Source organism: Agelaius tricolor, unplaced genomic scaffold, assembly GCF_023055355.1.
Source record: "Agelaius tricolor isolate 1412-34295 unplaced genomic scaffold, bAgeTri1.0.p SCAF_64, whole genome shotgun sequence".
In the NCBI taxonomy this organism is placed as follows: domain Eukaryota; kingdom Metazoa; phylum Chordata; class Aves; order Passeriformes; family Icteridae; genus Agelaius; species Agelaius tricolor.
Window position 1 is genome coordinate 1,617,877 of NW_027269324.1, and position 19,997 is coordinate 1,637,873.

The window sequence follows — 19,997 nt, forward strand, 5'->3', positions numbered from 1 at the left end:
CCTGGGGCTTTTCCTGCAGTGGGACCTGCCCTACTGATGGCACAGGAAAGGCAGTTCCTGCTGGAGCAGGAGGCTCTGCCGGCAAAGGGCTCCAACAACTACAGCAAGGCCCTGCTGCCTTCAAAATTGCTGCCCAGAGCACTATATTCCAATATTTGTTATAGCTCCTGGACTTGAAGCAAATAACTCTGGTTAAGATGTTTCTGTCTGATGAAGATCAGAATCAATCGGAGCCATATATATATAATTTATCTGGTATTCCTTTAATAATCCTGTGGGACAAATTGGGTTAAAGTTCAATCCGACCTGTCCAATCTTCTACACCTTGGAAAAACTCTGGGGCTGGTATTGGATCCAGCTGCTCCCAGTCTCCTCCCTTAGCAGGCATTTTAGAAGTCTAGGGGCCCTGCAGGGGTTTGAGGATCCATTGTGGCTGTTTGATGTAATTTCTCCACCTCATGTCTCAGCAGGAGTTTCTCCAAAAGAGAAATAAAGCTTTTCCTGAAGCCCCCACTGTGTCCATGAGAGGAACCCCTGTAAGTGTCTGGGACATCCCGGCTCTTTGGCAGCCTGGGGACTCCTGGGATGTCACCGTGGAGCCGCTGTGAGTGCCTGTGACAGATGGGTGCCTGTGCAGCCCAAGGTGCCCTGGGATGTCACCATGGAATGGCTGTGACTGCCTCTGACCACAGGGCTCTTTACCATCCCCAGAAAGCCCTGGGAGGTCTCCATGGAGCCCCTGTCTCTGTGTGTGACATTCCAGCTCTGGAACAGCCTGGAGACTCTTGGAAAATCCCCATGGAACCCCTGTGAGGGCCTGTGACAAATCTGATCCTTAGCAGGCAACCATCACCAGCCCCCTGTTGCTGTGGTCAGTTTCCACGGCAACCATCACCAGCCCCCCTGTTGTTATGGTAAGTTTCCATGGCAACCATCCCCAGCCCCCTGTTGCTATGGTCAGTTTCCATGGCAACCATCACCAGTCCCCTGTTGCTATGCTCAGTCCCTTGGCAGCTCCATGGAGACCCCATGCCAGGGGTGGTTGCCATGGACACCAGCTCAGGCCTGCAGCCAGAGCCCGTTGCCATGGCAACCATTGGCCGCCCCATCCCCAGGCTCATGGGATCCCAGAGCCACAGAACTGGCAGAGCTGGGAGGGACCCATGAGGATCCTCCAGTCCAACTGCTGGCCCTGCACAGGACACCCCAACAATGCCAGCCGGGGCCTGGCAGCGCTGGCCAAACGCTGCTGCAGCTCAGAGAGCCCTGGAGCTGGGACCCTGCCCTGGGGAGCCTGGCCAGGGCCCCAGCAGCCTCGGGGCAAAAACCTTTTCCTGACATCCAAGCTGAGCCTGCCCCGACTCAGCTGCAGCCGTTCCCTCCACTCCTGTCCCTGGGCACCAAAGGGAAGAGGTTCCCACAGCCCCAGCCAGGGACCCGCTCCCAAGGCTCTTGCCATGGCCACCAGGGCTGGCACCAGCTGGGATGCTCGGTTTCCACGGGCTGGGGTTTAGGAATGGGATTCCCCAATTTCCTGCTCCCGCTAAAACCGCGCTGCCCTCGCTGCCCTCCCGCCTGCCATGGAAAGCACAAAATGCAAAGATCCCGGGCTGGGATAAGAACAATTTATTGGGAACAGCAACAACATAAGGAACAACCAGGAACAGAAACAATACTGGTAACAGAAGGGATAAGAAAAATTATTTACAGGAAAACTACAACAAAACTGCCTGGCTCTTCCCAGCAACGTCTTTCCCCTGCCTGGAAATGTCACCCTTCTCCTCATGGAGAGAGCGCAAGTGCCTTTCCTGCCACTTGCAATGACCTGAGGTGGGAGTGAATGTAATGACAGGGCCATGGCCAGACCCTCATGTTCTCCAATTCCACATCATGTCATTGGCAGGGGAAGGAAAAGGGACAGGTGTCTTCTCAGCATGGATCACAGGGAACATGGATCACCAGGACTCTTCCCAATGTGGGATCTCCCATGGGGGATGAAACTGGAGTGGTGCATGAAGCTGTTCCTGCAATCAGGGCATTTGCAGGGCTTCCCGTACTGGTGGCTCCATTGGTGTCTTGACAAGTGAGACCTCTGGGTGAAGCTCTTCCCACACTGGGAACACTCGTAGGGCCTCTCCCCAGTGTGGACACGCATGTGGGTGAAAAGGTGAGAGGTTTGCTTGAATCCCTTCCCGCAGTCAGGGCAGAGGAAGGGCCTCTCATCAGTGTGAATTCGCTGGTGGTAGAGGAGATGGGAGATTCTATGAAACCTCTTCCCACACTGGGGACACTTGTAGGGCCTCTCCCCAGTGTGGATGCGTTGGTGGATGATGAGGGCAGAGCTGCAGCTGAAGCCCTTTCCACACTCCCCACACTCGTAGGCCCATTCCCCAGTGTGGATCATCTGGTGGCGGATCAGGGTGCTGCTCTGCCTGAAGCTCTTCCCACACTCCAGGCACTTGTAGGGCTTCTCCCCATTGCGAAGCTGCTCCTGGGTCACAAGCTCTGAGCTCTGGCTGAAGCTCTGTCCACCTTCCTGGCTCAGGGTGGGTCGTTCCTCCTCAGAGCACCCTGGGATGGGTTTGCAGCCCCTCCTCCTGTGGGATCTCTGGGGCTTATCCTCTACATTGGAATTCTGCAGTGTGGAGCCACTAAAAATGGCCTCTTCCATGAGGTTCTGCTGTGGGGATTTGTCCTCCCTGGTCTCCATCCTCAGCTTCTTCCCTGGGGGAGGAAGGACAAGGAGAGGATGGGATTTGCCTCCATGCCAGAGGGAAGGGGAAGGAGATCCCCCCAGTGCATCCCCGGCAGGACGGGGTTGGCAGCAGGGTTGTCCTGCAGCCGGGGGCTGTGCTGGGCTGGGAGATGGAGCAGGAGAGAGGGGGAAAGGGGCACTGACTTCCTCCTCACCTGCCTGGCTGTCCCGGGGCATTGTGTCAGTTTGAAAAGACAGGTGTCTGCTAAGGAAGGCAGGAGACTCCCTTGAAATGGAAAATGTTAATCCCTTCACTTGGAATTATAATTTTCAAAATAAGAGGCTGTCAAGCAAAATCTATGGGAATAGGAATAACAGTTCTTCAGTGGAAAAATTAAAAATACAAATGCAGTAGGACTAAAAAATTACTTACAGAGTCAGAATATGGCCTGACACCCTGTGGGTCAGTGTGTTGGTAGCACTCCTGTTAAATGGTGGCTGCAGTGCTCCTGCAGTGACAGGTGTGGTTCTGTTGGAGCAGTGATCCTGTAGAAGGGTGCAGTTTTCCTCTGAAGGTCCAGTGGTGGTGCCGATCGGCCTGGTCTTCCAATGGGATCCCGTGGAGCTGACAGCTGCTCTTCTGGGAATCCTGTGGGAGAAGACAGACTCTTGTTCACATCCTCAGATTATATTCAGGTAGGATTGCTTGGCTCCTCCCTCTGGGCGGAGCTTCTCACAATGGGATGTTGGAATTTTTATCAGTGACACTCAATGGCCCATTAACAGAAGATATCTCCCTGGAGGGAGGATTCCTTGTGGAAGAGATTAAGTAAACTGCTCAATTAACAGATGATAATTGCCCCACCTTTAACAGAGGGTAATTGAATACACACCCAGCTAAACCTGAGACACTGTTCTAGCCTTGGAAAGCAGGATTTGGTACCAGGACTTGTTATGGAATGCAACCCTGATTGAAGGCAGAGATAGAATCTCCAGAGCTTGCAGCCAGAAATGGACAGTTGTGTGATACTCATTTCAACATCTTCTCTTTTGGAATTATTGACTAATGATTATTTGCTTTGCCAATCTAATACTTCTGTAATTTTTTGCAAATTTGCACTATCTAAATTACACTGTTCCTTAAGTTAAGTTGGTTTCTGTATCTTTGCTGCTGGCCCTGCCCACTGGTGAAACAGGGCCCCATCCTGCCTAAGTGTTGCCTGGAAAGACAAAAACCCTCACTCTAAATGTCCCCCCTTCCTCCTTGTTGCCCACACTTCATACACTGATCATGATGTCCTATGGTCTGGGGTATCCCTGGGGTCAGCTGGGATCTCCTGTCCTTGCTGTGTCCCCTCCCAACCTCCCCCACACCCTCAGCCCCTCCCCAGAGTGGCTGAATGAGAGGCAGGACAGGCCTTGGTTCAGTGTGAGCTCAGCAAGAACCAAACCATCTCTGTGTGCTCAGCCCTGTGCTCAGCCCCCAGCCCCGGCATTTCCTCCACTGCAACCGTGGACCCCCCTTTCCCACCCTTCTGCCCCACGGCCGCCGCAGCACCGGCTGACAATAGAAGCAATTCTGTGGCAATTCCAAGTTTCATTGGTTCCTGCACAGCTTCAGCTCAGCTGCTGGCAGGTTCCAATTGAAGAAAAGTGCAAATTCGGCCCAATACAGATATTATTAAAAGGAAGGGGAAGTGTTTAGTAGCTGTCACAAAGGTGACAGGGATGAAGAGAATAATGATTCTCACATTTGGCAAAGAACCCAAGCCTGGGAATTCAGGAGTTATTTGGGAATTTAGCTACTTGAGCTGGCCTTCTTGTGGCACTTTAGGCAGCCTTGTGTTCTACACCACGGGGTGAATGAACCTTGTCAGTGTCACTGGAAGTATTTGCTCGCTTTCCTCCAGTGATTTTAACAAACTTTTCAAGGAAGGACAACCAAATATTTTCTTTACACTCCAGGCCCACAACAGCCATTTTTCTCACCAGTTCTGCCATAGGTCGCTCAGAGGAAGCTGCATCAGAGTTTCCAAGAGTTCTTCCAGAGAGAACCACAACCTCCTCAGAAGAGGGAACCATGCTGTTGTCAAAGGCACCTGGGGTCAAAGAACAGTGCCCTGAACTCACTGTGCCAAAAGAATTTTGCAATCTGGATAAGAAAATTGTTAGAGAGATGCCTCTGTCCAAATTAAGGCGCTAACAAGACGAAATCCTACGTGGATTTTATTGAACAGTAAATGTGAGGTAGAGAGTGAGATGGAAAGAAAGAGAAAAGGGGGGGAGAGCAAGGGAGTGACAGGGACAGAGACCTCCCCTGGGGCAGGGCAAGTGTGACATTGTCCCCTGTGTGTGTGGCCTTCCCGGGGTGGGGGTTTTACACCTGAGCCAGTTTGGGTAAGGGGTGTGGTGTTCACCCCCTGAGCAGGGATTCCCCCACTGTTTCAGGTTGCAGTGTAAGATGGAACCAAATGCCTGTTTTCAATCCCCATCTTCATCAACTGCTATAAACAGGTGGGGCAGGGTTCTTTATCTTTTCCATGACTCAGCCCTGATAACGCCCTCCAGGGGAGATATCTTCTGTGAATGGGCCATTGTGTGTCACTGCAGGACTGATCAAATTCCATCATCCCATTGTGGGATGCTCCACCCAGGGGGAGGATCCAAGCATTCCTACCTGCATATAAGCTGAGCCTTGCAACACCAGGAGCAGCTTGCCTACTGGATTCCCAGAGGACAAGAGCTCCAGAACCACCACTGGACCTCCAGAGGAAGACCAGACCCTTCTGCAGGATCACTGCTTGGACAGAATCACGTTCATCACTCCCACAGGACTGCAGCCACCATTTAATGGGACTGCTGCCACCACCCTGACCAGCAACAGGGTGTCAGGTTATATCCTGACTCTGTCAGTTTAAGGCAGCGTTTCTATATCATTGCCTTGATCTTCATTTTCTTGTTAAATTGTACTTCTGATTTAGACTCTCCTCCAGGTTTGCCTTCAAACCAGTCCCAAAGACAATGTGTGCAGCCTTTGTTTGGTCCCCGAAACAGGATTTCCCATTCCCAAATCTTGATTGGATGGAGGAGGAAGCTGCACGAAACAGGAAGGATCCCCGGGACACCCAGACAGGTGAGGAGGAAGTCAGTGCCCCTTTCCCCCTCTCTCCTGCTCCATCTCCCAGCCCAGCACAGCCCCTGGCTGCAGGACAACCCTGTTGCCAACCCCACCCTGCCGGGGATGCACTGGGGGGATCTCCTTCCCCTTCCCTGTGGAATGGAGGCAAATCCCATCGTCTTCTTGTCCTTCCGCCCCTAGGGAAGGAGCTGAGGATGGAGACCAGGGAAGTCAAATCCCCTTGGCAGAACCATGTGGAAGAGGCCATTTTAAGTGGCTCCACGGTGCAGAATTCCAACATAAAGGAAAAGTCCCAGAGATCTCACAGGAGGAGGGGCTCAAAACCCAGCCCAGGGGGCTCTGAGGAGGAAAGACCCACCCTGAGCCAGGAAGGTGGACAGAGCTTCAGCCAGAGATCAGAGCTGGTGGTCCATGGGGAGCTTCACAATGGGGAGAAGCCCCACAAGTGCTTGGATTGTGGGAAGAGCTTCAGCAAGAGTAACCACCTGATCAGGCACCAGCACATCCACACTGGGGAATGGCCCTATGAGTGTGGGGAGTGTGGGAAGGGCTTCAGCTGCAGATCCACCTTTGTGAAACACCAACACATCCACACTGGGGAGAGGCCCTACGAGTGTCCCCAGTGTCAGAAGAGGTTTCAGACCAGCTTCAGTCTCCTCCAGCACCAGAGAATTCACTCACAGGAGAGGCCCTTCCTCTGCCCTGACTGTGGGAAGGGCTTCAAGCGGAAATACCATCTCATCAGGCACCAGGGGCGCATCCACACTGGGGAGAGGCCCTACGAGTGTCTCCAGTGTGGGAAGAGCTTCACTTTCAGCTGTAACTTGACCAGACACAAAGAGAGTCATGGGTAAGTGAAGCCCTGCAAATGCCCCCATTTCAGGAGGAGCTGCATTCACTGCTCCAAATTCATGCTCCATTGGAGGTCCCACATTGGGAAGAGCCCCCGTGATCCATGTTCCCTGTGATCCATGTGAGGAAGACACCTGTCCCTTTTCCTGCCCCTCCCAGTGACATGATGTGGGATGGAGGAACATGAGGGTCTGGCCATGGCCCTGTCATTACATTCACTCCCACCTCAGAACATTGCCAGGAGCAGGAAAGGGACTCTCTCTCTCTCTCTCTCTCTCCCTGAGGAGAAGGGTGTCCTTTCCAGTCATGGGAAATTGTGGCCAGGCAGACCCAGTGAGTTGTGTGCTAGTTTTCCCTGTAAACAGTTTTATTTATCCCTTCTGTTTTCAATATTGTTTCTGTTTCATTTGTTCCTTATCTCATTGCTGTTCCCAATTAATTGTTCTTATCCCAGCCCGGGATCTTTGCCTTTTGTGCTTTCCATGGCAGGCGGGAGGGCAGCGAGGGCAGCGCGGTTTTAGCGGGAGCAGGAAATTGGGAAATCCCATTCCTAAACCCCAGCCCATGGAAACCGAGCATCCCAGCTGGTGCCAGCCCTGGGGGCCATGGCAGCAGCCTTGGGAGCGGGTCCCTGGCTGGGGCTGTGGGAACCTCTTCCCTCTGGTGCCCAGGGACAGGAGTGGAGGGAACGGCTGCAGCTGAGTCGGGGCAGGCTCAGCTTGGATGTCAGGAAAAGGTTTTTGCCCAGAGGCTGCTGGGGCCCTGGCCAGGCTCCCCAGGGAAGGATCCCAGCTCCAGGGCTCTCTGAGCTGCAGCAGCGTTTGGCCAGCACTGCCAGGCCCAGGCTGGCATTGTTGGGGTGTCCTGTGCAGGGCCAGCAGTTGGACTGGAGGATCCTGATGGGTCCCTCCCAGCTCAGCCAGTTCTATGTGTTGAAGATTGCAATGCAAGATGTATTTCATTACCATCTGTATGGCAGATTATCTTTTGTCAAGTGGGCAGTTTGCCTTATCCGTCTCTTTGAGTGACCACATTCACACCTCCCTCGGGAGGGGACATCTGCTGATAACAGACTATTGAATGTCACTGCACGACTGATAAGAACTATAACATCCCATTGTGAGATGCTCCGCCAAGAGGGAGGAGCCAAGCATTGCTACCCAGATAGAATCCAGAAGTTTTGAGACACCAGCACGGCTTTCTCCACAGGATTCCCCAGAGAAACAGCAGCTGCCTCTTCTTCCACTGGATCTTCAGAGGAAGAATAATTCCCTCTCTACAGGTCCCCCTTCCTCCAACAGAACCACCCCTGACACTGCAGGAGGGCTTCAGCCACATTTCCAATTGGACTGCCACCAACACCCTGACCCACAGGGTGTTAGGTTGGGTTCTGACTCTGTCAGTGTTGTTCTAGTGTACTGCACTGTTTATTTTATCCTTTTTTTTTCTTCCCTATTAAAGAGCTGTTATTTCCTGCTCCCATTTTTTTGTGCCTGAGAGCCCCTTAATTTAAAATTGATAGCAATTTGGAGGGGTGGGGAGGGTTTACATTCTCCATTTCAGCGGAGGCTTCTACCTTCCTTAGCAAACTCCTGTCTTTCCAAGCAAGACAGTTTATTAGGGTCTAACACTGCAGGGGTCTAGGGGTTAAAGAGAACAGCAAGGGAGGGTTTAGGGTAGAAATACAGGAAAAGAGGGGGTAGAGGAGAGCATCAGGGATCTAAGGGTTTAGGGGTGGTATACAGGGAAAGGGACCAATAGGGAATGCCAGAGTGGAAAGGTGGAGACATAGACTGATGGGAAGACAGGGAAGGGAGAACTCTCTAGAACATGAACATATGAAGGTAATAGGGGTAGGAAAGGCCAATGGGCCAATGGGGAGGACAGAACTAGGACAATTTACCATAGTGCTTCAGAGCACCATGGGGGAAGTTTCTTTCCTCACCCTGAGCTGTGAGGAATGCCCGGAGCCTAAGGTGCATCTCTCCAGGGCATTGCTCTTGCCCTGTCCCCAGTAGGCTCACAGGCTCTCACAACTCCCCCTTTTTGTTTAGTTAAAAGTCTTCCCCTATGGATTTCTGCAAGCACCTAACAAAATAAGGGAACATTACTTACATAACAATAGCTATAAGTCATAATAGTACGAAAGTAATAACTCAAAGAGGAAATAGTACATAAGATTAGGATACAACTGAAATAATTGAATGGGTAGGAACTAATTAAACAACATCTTTTTTCTGGAATGCAAGATCGATAGGAAGTTGTATTGTTCAGGCAGTACAGAGCTGTTTCCTTTTCAGGCTATTGCTGCATCTATACGCCACATCTTTCGTTCTTCTTTTCCACGCTGCTTGTGCTTGTCATCACAGCTTTTGGCAAGGATCGTTATTCTTGTAGGACAGGGACCCCCTCTCTCAGTCCCTGCATGCCTTGCAGCGCTTCTTATCAGGCACGGATACCTGCTTTGGATTCCTCCCTCTTTTGGATTGGACAGGGGCCTCCAGGGTCTGCAATCTCCCTGCCATCTCCCAATCACCTTCCCTAGCAGCTTGTTCCCACTCCCCTGCCCAGTGATCCTCAGGCTCGGTGTTAGAGTCTGGGGAATCACTGTCTTCTGCTGAGGAGGAGGGCCTGCTGGTAGAGGAGCCGTGCTCCTGGGTAACCGGTGCGGCCCCGTGCCGTGGGCTGCTGGCAGCCAAGATGGCTGCCTTCCGGTCACCATCATGGCCACTTCCGGCTCCGGGGATGTGGGAGCCACAAGTGTCATGGCCCCAGGGGTGGAGCCTGGGGTGGAGAAGGTGGAGACCACAAGGGGAAAGGCAGAGCCTGCATCGGGAAGGGTGGTTGGGATCCCAACACAGGGACAACCATCGACACAATGGGTGGAGGGGAATGTGTTGCAGGGGAGGAGCCCAACAATGGAGGAGCAGGAACAGGAAAGTGGCCATTTTGGGGTGCGAGGGTGGGAAAACTTGGATCAGGAGGGGACAAAATGGCAGGGCTGGCCATGTTGCCGGCGCCATTTTGTGGGGTAATGGCCACTGGGGGAGATGAAAGAGGGTATGCAGGCACAGGAGGAAGGTTGAGGGGAAGGTCCAGAGCAGCACGGCCAGTGCCATCCTGGTGAGGGGAGAGAGGAGACTGGGAGGCGTCAGGGAGACGGCAGCAACCATGTGCTGGATAGTGACATCTGCCTGCTGATTGCTCCTCAGGTGGGGAAGAGGGTTTGGGGGCATGGGGAGAGGATGAAGTGGAAGGGGTTTTGAACTGGGGACCCAAAACTTTTCCTGAATTTTCCCCTGATTTTTTTAACTGAATCATAAATAGCAAAAAAAGAAGATAAAGCTTTTTAACATAAATGGAACGAAAAAGATAATAAAACTTCCCCACTTTAAAATTTCCCTGCATTTTTAAAACAAATAACTTGATCCCGACCATACCCCAAATCTCAAGTGGTGAAACTGATTTCCTTGTAACATAAAATATTTGAAAAGAAAATGATAAAAAGCTTTCAAATTCTCCTTTGAAAAATGATTCCCCAAGCAACAAGGGCTAATGTAACTTGGATATAAATCTCCCGTTGTGGAACAATGAGTTTTGTGCCTATTCTGCAGTCTTCCCACCCACAGGATTTAAAGTGAGAAAACAAGAGAAAAGGGGGACACTGACTGAAACATACTCATCCAGCAGTGCCTCAACAAAGGATCTCGTGGTGGGTCTGTCAAGGAGAGCGATCCTCCAGTCCGTGACTCTGGGAGGGTTGCAGGTCTCTCCCCTCAGCGTGCCCTGATAAAACTCAGAGGTTGCCTTAGGGTCGTGGCTGACCCAAAGGCAACTTAGATTGCAGCCATGCTGGAGATGCTCTCCAGGGGTACCAGACAAAGGTCCCTGTTCGGGCTCCTCTTGTTGTGGTCTGCGGTGGTGGTGAATGCAACCTTCCCTGAGAGCATCTTGCACCAACAGGCAGGAGCCACAGGAGCACCAGCACACACAGACACACAGACACACAGACACACACACAGACACACAGACACACACACACGCACAGACACACACAGACACACACAGACACACACAGACACACAGACACGCACAGACACACACAGACACACACAGACACACACAGACACACAGACACACACAGACACACAGACACACACACAGACACACACAGACACACACTGACCCACGCACAGACACACACACACACAGAGACACACACACACAGACACACACAGACACAGACACACAGACACACAGACACACACAGACACAGACACAGACACACAGACACACACACACACACACACACACACACACTGACCCACGCACAGACACACACACACACAGAGATACACACACACACACACAGACACACACAGACACAGACACACACACACACACACACACACACAGACACACACACACACATGCACACACACACAGACACACACACACAGACACACACACACAGACACACACACAGACACACAGACACAGCAGCTCAGCAGTGAATACACAGGAGGGTCCAGGCATAGAGTTTTAATGTGTTTTATTTCAGGCAATGATGAAGAGGTCCAGGGGCAAAAATCAAAGACAAAGGAGGGTCTAGGGTATAAATCAGGATAGAGGGGGTGTAGGAGAGCATCAAGGATCCAGTAGTCTGAGGGCTCAGGGGTGGTACACAGGGAAGGGACCAATAGGGAGTGCAAGAAAGGCTAGGTGGAGACATAAACCAATGGGAAGACAGGGAAGGGAGAACCCCCTAGAACATGAACATATAAGGGTAAAAGAGGTAGAAAAGCCAAAGGGCCAATAGGGAGGACAGAACTGGGAGAAATTAACATAGTGCTGTGAGGCACCATGGGGGACGCTTCTTTCCTGACCCTGAGCTGTGGGGAATGCCCGGAGTCTGAGGTGCATCTCTCCAGGGCATTGCTGTTGGCCTCTCCCCAGTCAGCTCACAGGTCTCCAAACACACACTGGAGTTGTCTGGGGCCGTTCATCATTTCTCTGCTCTCCAGCACCGAGGCAATGGACTCTGGCTACATCCCTGAGCTCGTGCCGATGGCAACCACCCCTGGCAATTGGGCTCCATGGAGCTGCTCTCAGGAAACCCCCAAGAGCTGGGGAGTGCCCCAAAACCACCTCAGAAATGTGAGATACCCCGGCATCTCTTCATGAACATGGAATATCCAAAAACTCAGTCAATAACGGCCTTCCCTTCCCTTCCCTTCATCATCCCCAAACTTTGGCTGTCTTATTCCCGACCCCAGCCCACCTCCCCAGTCCCAACCCCAACCCTTCCCACCCCTCCTGGACATCAAGACATCCCTTCCAAGCTGTACTTCCCCCATTCCACACCTCTCAAAACCCATCCCACCCATCCTGCCCCACTCAATGCTCATCTCACCCTCCTGATTTGCATTCCACTTTGCCCAATCCCTTTCAACCCCATTTCACCCCAAGGGGCTGTGGAATCAAGGAATTTTGGGGTGGGAGTGAGTAGTTTCACTGGCATTGAGGTGACAGATCAAACCCTATTGTCTCTTTGAGTGCCAAGAAAGGGAGACAACTAAATCAAATACTCCCAAATTCTCCCAATTATTTCCCTGAATCCCAGATTCCTCTGAAACACAAGTAAAAAGTGAGGCTTTAGATGCCTTTGATGAATTTATTGATTTTGACCCCAATTTTCTCTGTTTTTGAGGGATGAAGATTAATCCAAAGAAAATTAAGGCCAAAAGAAAGGAACAACCAGCCCAGTGTCTTTCCAACATGGATCACCAGGAATGTGGGTCACCAGGGCTCTGACCAACGTGGGTCCTCCCATAGGGGATGAAACTGGAGTAGTGCACGAAGTTCTTCCTGCACTTGGGGCATTTGCAAGGCTTCCCTTACTGGTGATTCCATTGGTGTCTGGTCAAGTTAGAGCTCTGGGTGAAGCTCTTCCCACACTGGGAACACTCGTAGGGCCTCTCCCCAGTGTGGATGCGCCGGTGCCTGATGAGGTGGGAGTTGTGCTTGAAGCCCTTCCCACAGTTGGGGCAGCGGAAGGGCCTCTCCTGGGTGTGAATCCGCTCATGCAGGAGGAGACTGGAGCTGGTTTGAAACCTCTTCCCACACTGGGAACACTCGTAGGGCCTCTCCCCAGTGTGGATGAGCCGGTGGGTGATGAGGTGGGAGTTGTACTTGAAGCCCTTCCCACAGTCGAGGCAGTGGAAGGGCCTCTCATCCGTGTGAATCCGCTCATGCAGGAGGAGATGGGAGCTGGTCCGAAACCTCTTCCCACACTGGGGACACTCGTAGGGCCTCTCCCCAGTGTGGATGCGTTGGTGGATGATGAGGGCAGAGCTGCAGCTGAAGCCCTTTCCACACTCCCCACACTCGTAGGGCCATTCCCCAGTGTGGATCATCTGGTGGCGGATCAGGGTGCTGCTCTGCCTGAAGCTCTTCCCACACTCCAAGCACTTGTAGGGCTTCTCCCCATCATGAAGCTGCTCATGGACCACCGACTCTGAGCTGTGGCTGAAGCTCTGTCCACCTTCCTGGCTCAGGGTGGGTCTTTCCTCCTCAGAGCACCCTGGGATGGGTTTAGAGCCCCTCTTCCTGTAGAATCTCTGGGACTTGTCCTCCCCATTGGATTCCTGTGCCCTGGAGTCACTAAAAATGGCCTCTTCCATGAGGTTCTGCTGTGGGGATTTGTCCTCCCTGGTCTCCATCCTCAGCTCCTTCTCTGGGGGAGAAAGGACAAGGAGAGGATGTGATTTGCCTCCGTGCCACAGGGAAGGGGAAGGAGATCCCCCCAGAGCATCCCTGGCAGGATGGGGTTGGCAGCAGGGTTGTCCTGCAGCCAGGGGCTGTGCTGGGCTGGGAGATGGAGCAGGAGAGAGGGGGAAAGGGGCACTGACTTCCTCCTCACCTGCCTGGCTGTCCCGGGGCATTGTGTCAGTTTGAAAAGACAGGTGTCTGCTAAGGAAGGCAGGAGACTCCCTTGAAATGGAAAATGTTAATCCCTTCACTTGGAATTATAATTTTCAAAATAAGAGGCTGTCAAGCAAAATCTATGGGAATAGGAATAACAGTTCTTCAGTGGAAAAATTAAAAATACAAATGCAGTAGGACTAAAAAATTACTTACAGAGTCAGAATATGGCCTGACACCCTGTGGGTCAGTGTGTTGGTAGCACTCCTGTTAAATGGTGGCTGCAGTGCTCCTGCAGTGACAGGTGTGGTTCTGTTGGAGCAGTGATCCTGTAGAAGGGTGCAGTTTTCCTCTGAAGGTCCAGTGGTGGTGCCGATCGGCCTGGTCTTCCAATGGGATCCCGTGGAGCTGACAGCTGCTCTTCTGGGAATCCTGTGGGAGAAGGCAGACTCTTGTTCACATCCTCAGATTATATTCAGGTAGGATTGCTTGGCTCCTCCCTCTGGGCGGAGCTTCTCACAATGGGATGATGGAATTTTTATCAGTGACACTCAATGGCCCATTAACAGAAGATATCTCCCTGGAGGGAGGATTCCTTGTGGAAGAGATTAAGTAAACTGCTCAATTAACAGATGATAATTGCCCCACCTTTAACAGAGGGTAATTGAATACACACCCAGCTAAACCTGAGACACTGTTCCAGCCTTGGAAAGCAGGATTTGGTACCAGGACTTGTTATGGAATGCAACCCTGATTGAAGGCAGAGATAGAATCTCCAGAGCTTGCAGCCAGAAATGGACAGTTGAGTGATACTCATTTCAACATCTTCTCTTTTGGAATTATTGACTAATGATTATTTGCTTTGCCAATCTAATACTTCTGTAATTTTTTGCAAATTTGCACTATCTAAATTACACTGTTCCTTAAGTTAAGATGGTGTCTGTATCTTTGGTGCTGGCCCTGCCCACTGGTGAAACAGGGCCCCATCCTGCCTAAGTGTTGCCTGGAAAGACAAAAACCCTCACTCTAAATGTCCCCCCTTCCTCCTTGTTCCCCACACTTCATGCACTGATCATGATGTCCTATGGTCTGGGGTATCCCTGGGGTCAGCTGGGATCTCCTGTCCTTGCTGTGTCCCCTCCCAACCTCCCCCACACCCTCAGCCCCTCCCCAGAGTGGCTGAATGAGAGGCAGGACAGGCCTTGGTTCAGTGTGAGCTCAGCAAGAACCAAACCATCTCTGTGTGCTCAGCCCTGTGCTCAGCCCCCAGCCCCGGCATTTCCTCCACTGCAACCGTGGACCCCCCTTTCCCACCCCTCTGCCCCACGGCCGCCGCAGCACCGGCTGACAATAGAAGCAATTCTGTGGCAATTCCAAGTTTCATTGGTTCCTGCACAGCTCCAGCTCAGCTGCTGGCAGGTTCCAATTAAAGAAAAGTGCAAATTCGGCCCAATACAGATATTATTAAAAGGAAGGGGAAGCGTTTAGTAGCTGTCACAAAGGTGACAGGGATGAAGAGAATAATGATTCTCACATTTGGCAAAGAACCCAAGCCTGGGAATTCAGGAGTTATTTGGGAATTTAGCTACTTGAGCTGGCCTTCTTGTAGCACTTTAGGCAGCCTTGTGTTTTACATCATGGGGTGAATGAACCTTGTCAGTGTCACTGGTAGCATTTGCTCGCTTTCCTCCAGTGATTTTAACAAACTTTTCAAGGAAGGACAACCAAATATTTTCTTTACACTCCAGGCCCACAACAGCCATTTTTCTCACCAGTTCTGCCATAGGTCGCTCAGAGGAAGCTGCATCAGAGTTTCCAAGAGTTCTTCCAGAGAGAACCACAACCTCCTCAGAGGAGGGAACCATGCTGTTGTCAAAGGCACCTGGGGTCAAAGAACCGTGCCCTGAACTCACTGTGCCAAAAGAATTTTGCAATCTGGTTAAGAAAATTGTTAGAGAGATGCCTCTATCCAAATTAAGGTGCTAACGAGACCAAATCCTGGATTTTATTGAACAGTAAATGTGAGGTAGAGAGAGAGATGGAAAGAAAGAGAAAAGGGGGTGTGGTGGTTTGACAGGAAATGTGTTTTCTGGGATGCTGTGTTTTTGGCCAATGGATATTCAGGCTTTAATATTGGCATTTAACCTGGCCATTGGGATATGGACACGCCTCTGAGAACACGGGGTTAAAAGCAGAGCTCTCCCCTGGGAGGGTCCTCTTGGGTTTCCGGCGGGAAAGAGTTCGGGTCTCTCCCCCGGCCCAGCTGCTGGCTGGGCAGGGGGAGGGGAAAAGCTATGTGGCCGAGAGATGTAGGCCTGAGCCCCGGGGTGGAAGGGTGGAAGAGAGAAAGAGAGAGAGACACACACCGGGAGCCATCGCGCAGCCCCCCCTGAGAGACAGAGAGAGAGAGATAAAGAGCCGCTGCCTGAGACTGTAACCTTGAAGCTTGATAAACATGGGCCTGTGCCGGCAGCACGGCTGGGACAGAGAAGGGGGGGGGTTCAGCCGGCCGCTTGTAGGAGCTTTTAACCCCTTTTTGGAAAATGAGAACTTTACAGAACATTGACCTTTCCTAGAAGATAGAGTGGAAGATGAAAAAGGAAATAGGCCAGTGTGAGAGAGGTCTGGGCAAGTGAGAGATAGTAGAAGAATAGAGAAGAATCCTAGTGGGAAGAGATGATGGAGTAGCTTTTGCTGGACTCTTTTTGTATAGCCATGGACAGAACCATGTTCCTTGTGATACAGAGACTGCATTCTAGGGGGAGGCAATGGCCTCAGAACCAAGAGGGTTCAGTGTTGATGCCCCTCGGCCCCAGGGGGTGAAAAAATATGGGGGGGACAGGTGTCCCAAAGGAGAGATTGTGGGGACAGGTGTCCCAAAGGAGAGACTGTGCCTTTTTTGGATCGGGACAGAGCATCCTTAAAAGACAACCCTAGAAGCAGTTCTGGTCCGTGTTCAGTGGTGAGAGCACTGGACATGAAAAAGAAGAAGTCACCACGGCAGATGTACTCCGGGCGGTGCCACAAGTGACACAGGAACACATGAGGCTTCGATTGTGTTTCCAGGGGAAGCCCATGGCACAAGAAGGACTCCTCTCCTCTTGATGAACTGAGGATTGATTGTTTGAAGGGTGGTGCTGGACCGAGAGTTGGTGATTTGAGAAACAAATGTATTGTGTTGGAAATTTGGTGGGGGGAGGAGGAAATGCATTTGTGAGGTTTTCATTTTCCCTGTGTGTGTGTTCCTTTTTATCTGTAGTTGTAGAGTAGTTAATAAAGTTCTGGTTCTTTTTTTTCCTTAAGTAGGAGCCTGCTTTGCTTATTCCTGGTCACATCTCACAGCAGAAACCAGGGAGAAGGTATCTTCATGGGGGCACTGGCATTGTGCCAGTGTCAAACCATGACAGGGGGAAGAGCAAGGGAGTGACAGGGACAGAGACCTCCCCTGGGGCAGGGCAAGTGTGACATTGTCCCCTGTGTGTGTGGCCTTCCCAGGGTGGGGGTTTTACACCTGAGCCAGTTTGGGTAAGGGGGGTGGTGTTCACCCCCTGAGCAGGGATTACCCCACTGTTTCAGGTTGCAGTGTAAGATGGAACCCAATGCATGTTTTCAATCCCCATCTTCGTCAACTGCTATAAACAGGTGGGGCAGGGTTCTTTATCTCTTCCATGACTCAGCCCTGATAACGCCCTCCAGGGGAGATATCTTCTGTGAATGGGCCATTGTGTGTCACTGCAGGACTGATCAAATTCCATCATCCCATTGTGGGATGCTCCGCCCAGGGGGAGGATCCAAGCATTCCTACCTGCATATAAGCTGAGCCTTGCAACACCAGGAGCAGCTTGCCTACTGGATTCCCAGAGGACAAGAGCTCCAGAACCACCACTGGACCTCCAGAGGAAGACCAGACCCTTCTACAGGATCACTGCTTGGACAGAATCACGTTCATCACTCCCACAGGACTGCAGCCACCATTTAATGGGACTGCTGCCACCACCCTGACCAGCAACAGGGTGTCAGGTTATATCCTGACTCTGTCTGTTTAAGGCAGTGTATCTGTATCATTGCCTTGATCTAAATTTTCTTATTAAATTGTAATTCTGAATTAGACTCTCCCCCAGGTTTGCCTTCAAACCAGTCCCAAAGACAATGTGTGCTCCCTTTGTTTTCTTCCCAAAATAGAATTTCCCATCTCCAAACCTTTGCCAGATGGAAGAGGAGGCTGCAAGGAAGAGGAAGGAGCCTCGAGACACCCAGGCAGGTGAGGAGGAAGTCAGTGCTCCTTTGCCCCTTTCTCCTGCTCCATCTCCCAGCCCAGCACAGCCCCCAGCTGCAGGACAACCCTACTGCCAACCCCGTCCTGCTGGGGATGCTCTGGGGGGATCTCCTTCCCCTTCCCTGTGGCACGGAGGCAAATCCCATCCTCTCCTTGTCCTTCCTCCCCCAGAGAAGGAGCTGAGGATGGAGACCAGAGAGGACAAATCCCCACAGCAGAATCTCGTGGAAGAGGCTGTTTTGAGCAACTCTAGTGCACAGGAATCCAACAGGGAAGAAAAGCCACAGAGATCCCAGAGGAGGAGGGGCTGCAAACCCAGCCCAGGAGGCTCTGAGGAGGAAAGACCCACCCTGAGCCAGGAAGGTGGACAGAGCTTCAGCCAGAGCTCAGAGCTGGTGGTCCATGAGCAGCTTCATGATGGGGAGAAGCCCTACAAGTGCTTGGAGTGTGGGAAGAGCTTCAGGCAGAGCAGCACCCTGATCCGCCACCAGATGATCCACACTGGGGAATGGCCCTACGAGTGTGGGGAGTGTGGAAAGGGCTTCAGCTGCAGCTCTGCCCTCATCAGGCACCAACGCATCCACACTGGGGAGAGGCCCTACGAGTGTCCCCAGTGTGGGAAGAGGTTTCGGACACGCTCCAATTACCTCTGCCACCAGCGCATTCATATAGAGGAGAGGCCCTTCCGCTGCCCTGAGTGCGGGAAGGGCTTCAAGCAAAACTCCCACCTCATCATCCACCGGTGCATCCACACCAGGGAGAGGCCCTACAAGTGTCCCACTTCATGGGAAGAGCTTCTCCATGAGCTCGAATTTGACCAGAAACCAATGGAGTCACCAGTAAGGGAAGTTCTGCGAGTGCCCCAGCTGCAGGAAGAGCTTCATGCACCACTCCTGCTTCTTTCTCCATTGGAGGTCCCACGTTGGGAAGAGCCCTGGGGATCCATTTTCCCTGTAATCCATGCTGGGAAGACAGCTGTCAATTTTCCTGCCCCTCCCAATGACCTGATGTGGCATTGAAAAATATAAGGGTCTGGCCATGGCCCTGTCATGACATTCACTCCCACCTCAGGTCATTGCCAGGGGCAGGAAAGGGACTCTCTCTCTCTCTCTCTCTCTCTCCCCCTGAGGAGAAGGGTGTCCTTTCCAGACAGGTTGAAATACATGGCCAGGAAGACCCAGTGAGTTGTGTTTTAGTTTTCCCTTTAAAAGTTTTATTTATCCCTTCTGTTATCAATATTGTTTCTGTTCCTCTTTGTTCCTTATCTCATTTCTGTTCCCAATTAATTGTTCTTATCCCAGCCCGGGATCTTTGCCTTTTGTGCTTTCCATGGGAGGCGGGAGGGCAGCGAGGGCAGCGCGGTTTTAGCGGGAGCAGGAAATTGGGAAATCCCATTCCTAAACCCCAGCCCATGGAAACCGAGCATCCCAGCTGGTGCCAGCCCTGGGGGCCATGGCAGCAGCCTTGGGAGCGGGTCCCTGGCTGGGGCTGTGGGAACCTCTTCCCTCTGGTGCCCAGGGACAGGAGTGGAGGGAACGGCTGCAGCTGAGTCGGGGCAGGCTCAGCTTGGATGTCAGGAAAAGGTTTTTGCCCAGAGGCTGCTGGGGCCCTGGCCAGGCTCCCCAGGGAAGGATCCCAGCTCCAGGGCTCTCTGAGCTGCAGCAGCGTTTGGCCAGCGCTGCCAGGCCCAGGCTGGCATTGTTGGGGTGTCCTGTGCAGGGCCAGCAGTTGGACTGGAGGATCCTGATGGGATCCACCCAGGGACTCCACCCTTTTCTACAGGAGCCCTGCTGCAACAGACCCACACCTGACACTGCAGGAGGACTGCAGCCACAATTCCAATTGGATTGCTACCAACAGCCTGACCAACAGGGTGTCAGGTTGGGTTCTGGTTCTGTCATTGCTGTTTTAGTTTACTGCATTGTTTATTTTCTCCTTTTATTTTCTTCCCCAATAAAGAACTGTTATTTCCTGCTCCTATATTTTTTGCCTGAGAGCCCCTTAATTTAAAATTTATAGCAATTTGGAGGCAGGGGGGGGTTATATTCTCCAATTCAGGGGAGGCTCCTGCCTTCCTTAGCAGGCACCTGTCTTTCCAAAGCAAGACAGCA

At 52.0% G+C, this 19,997-nt stretch overlaps 1 pseudogene; it reads right to left on the minus strand.

The window, feature by feature from the left end:
* Positions 1 to 19,997, minus strand: part of LOC139605320 (zinc finger protein 850-like) — a 364,871-nt pseudogene that overhangs the window by 326,590 nt on the left and 18,284 nt on the right.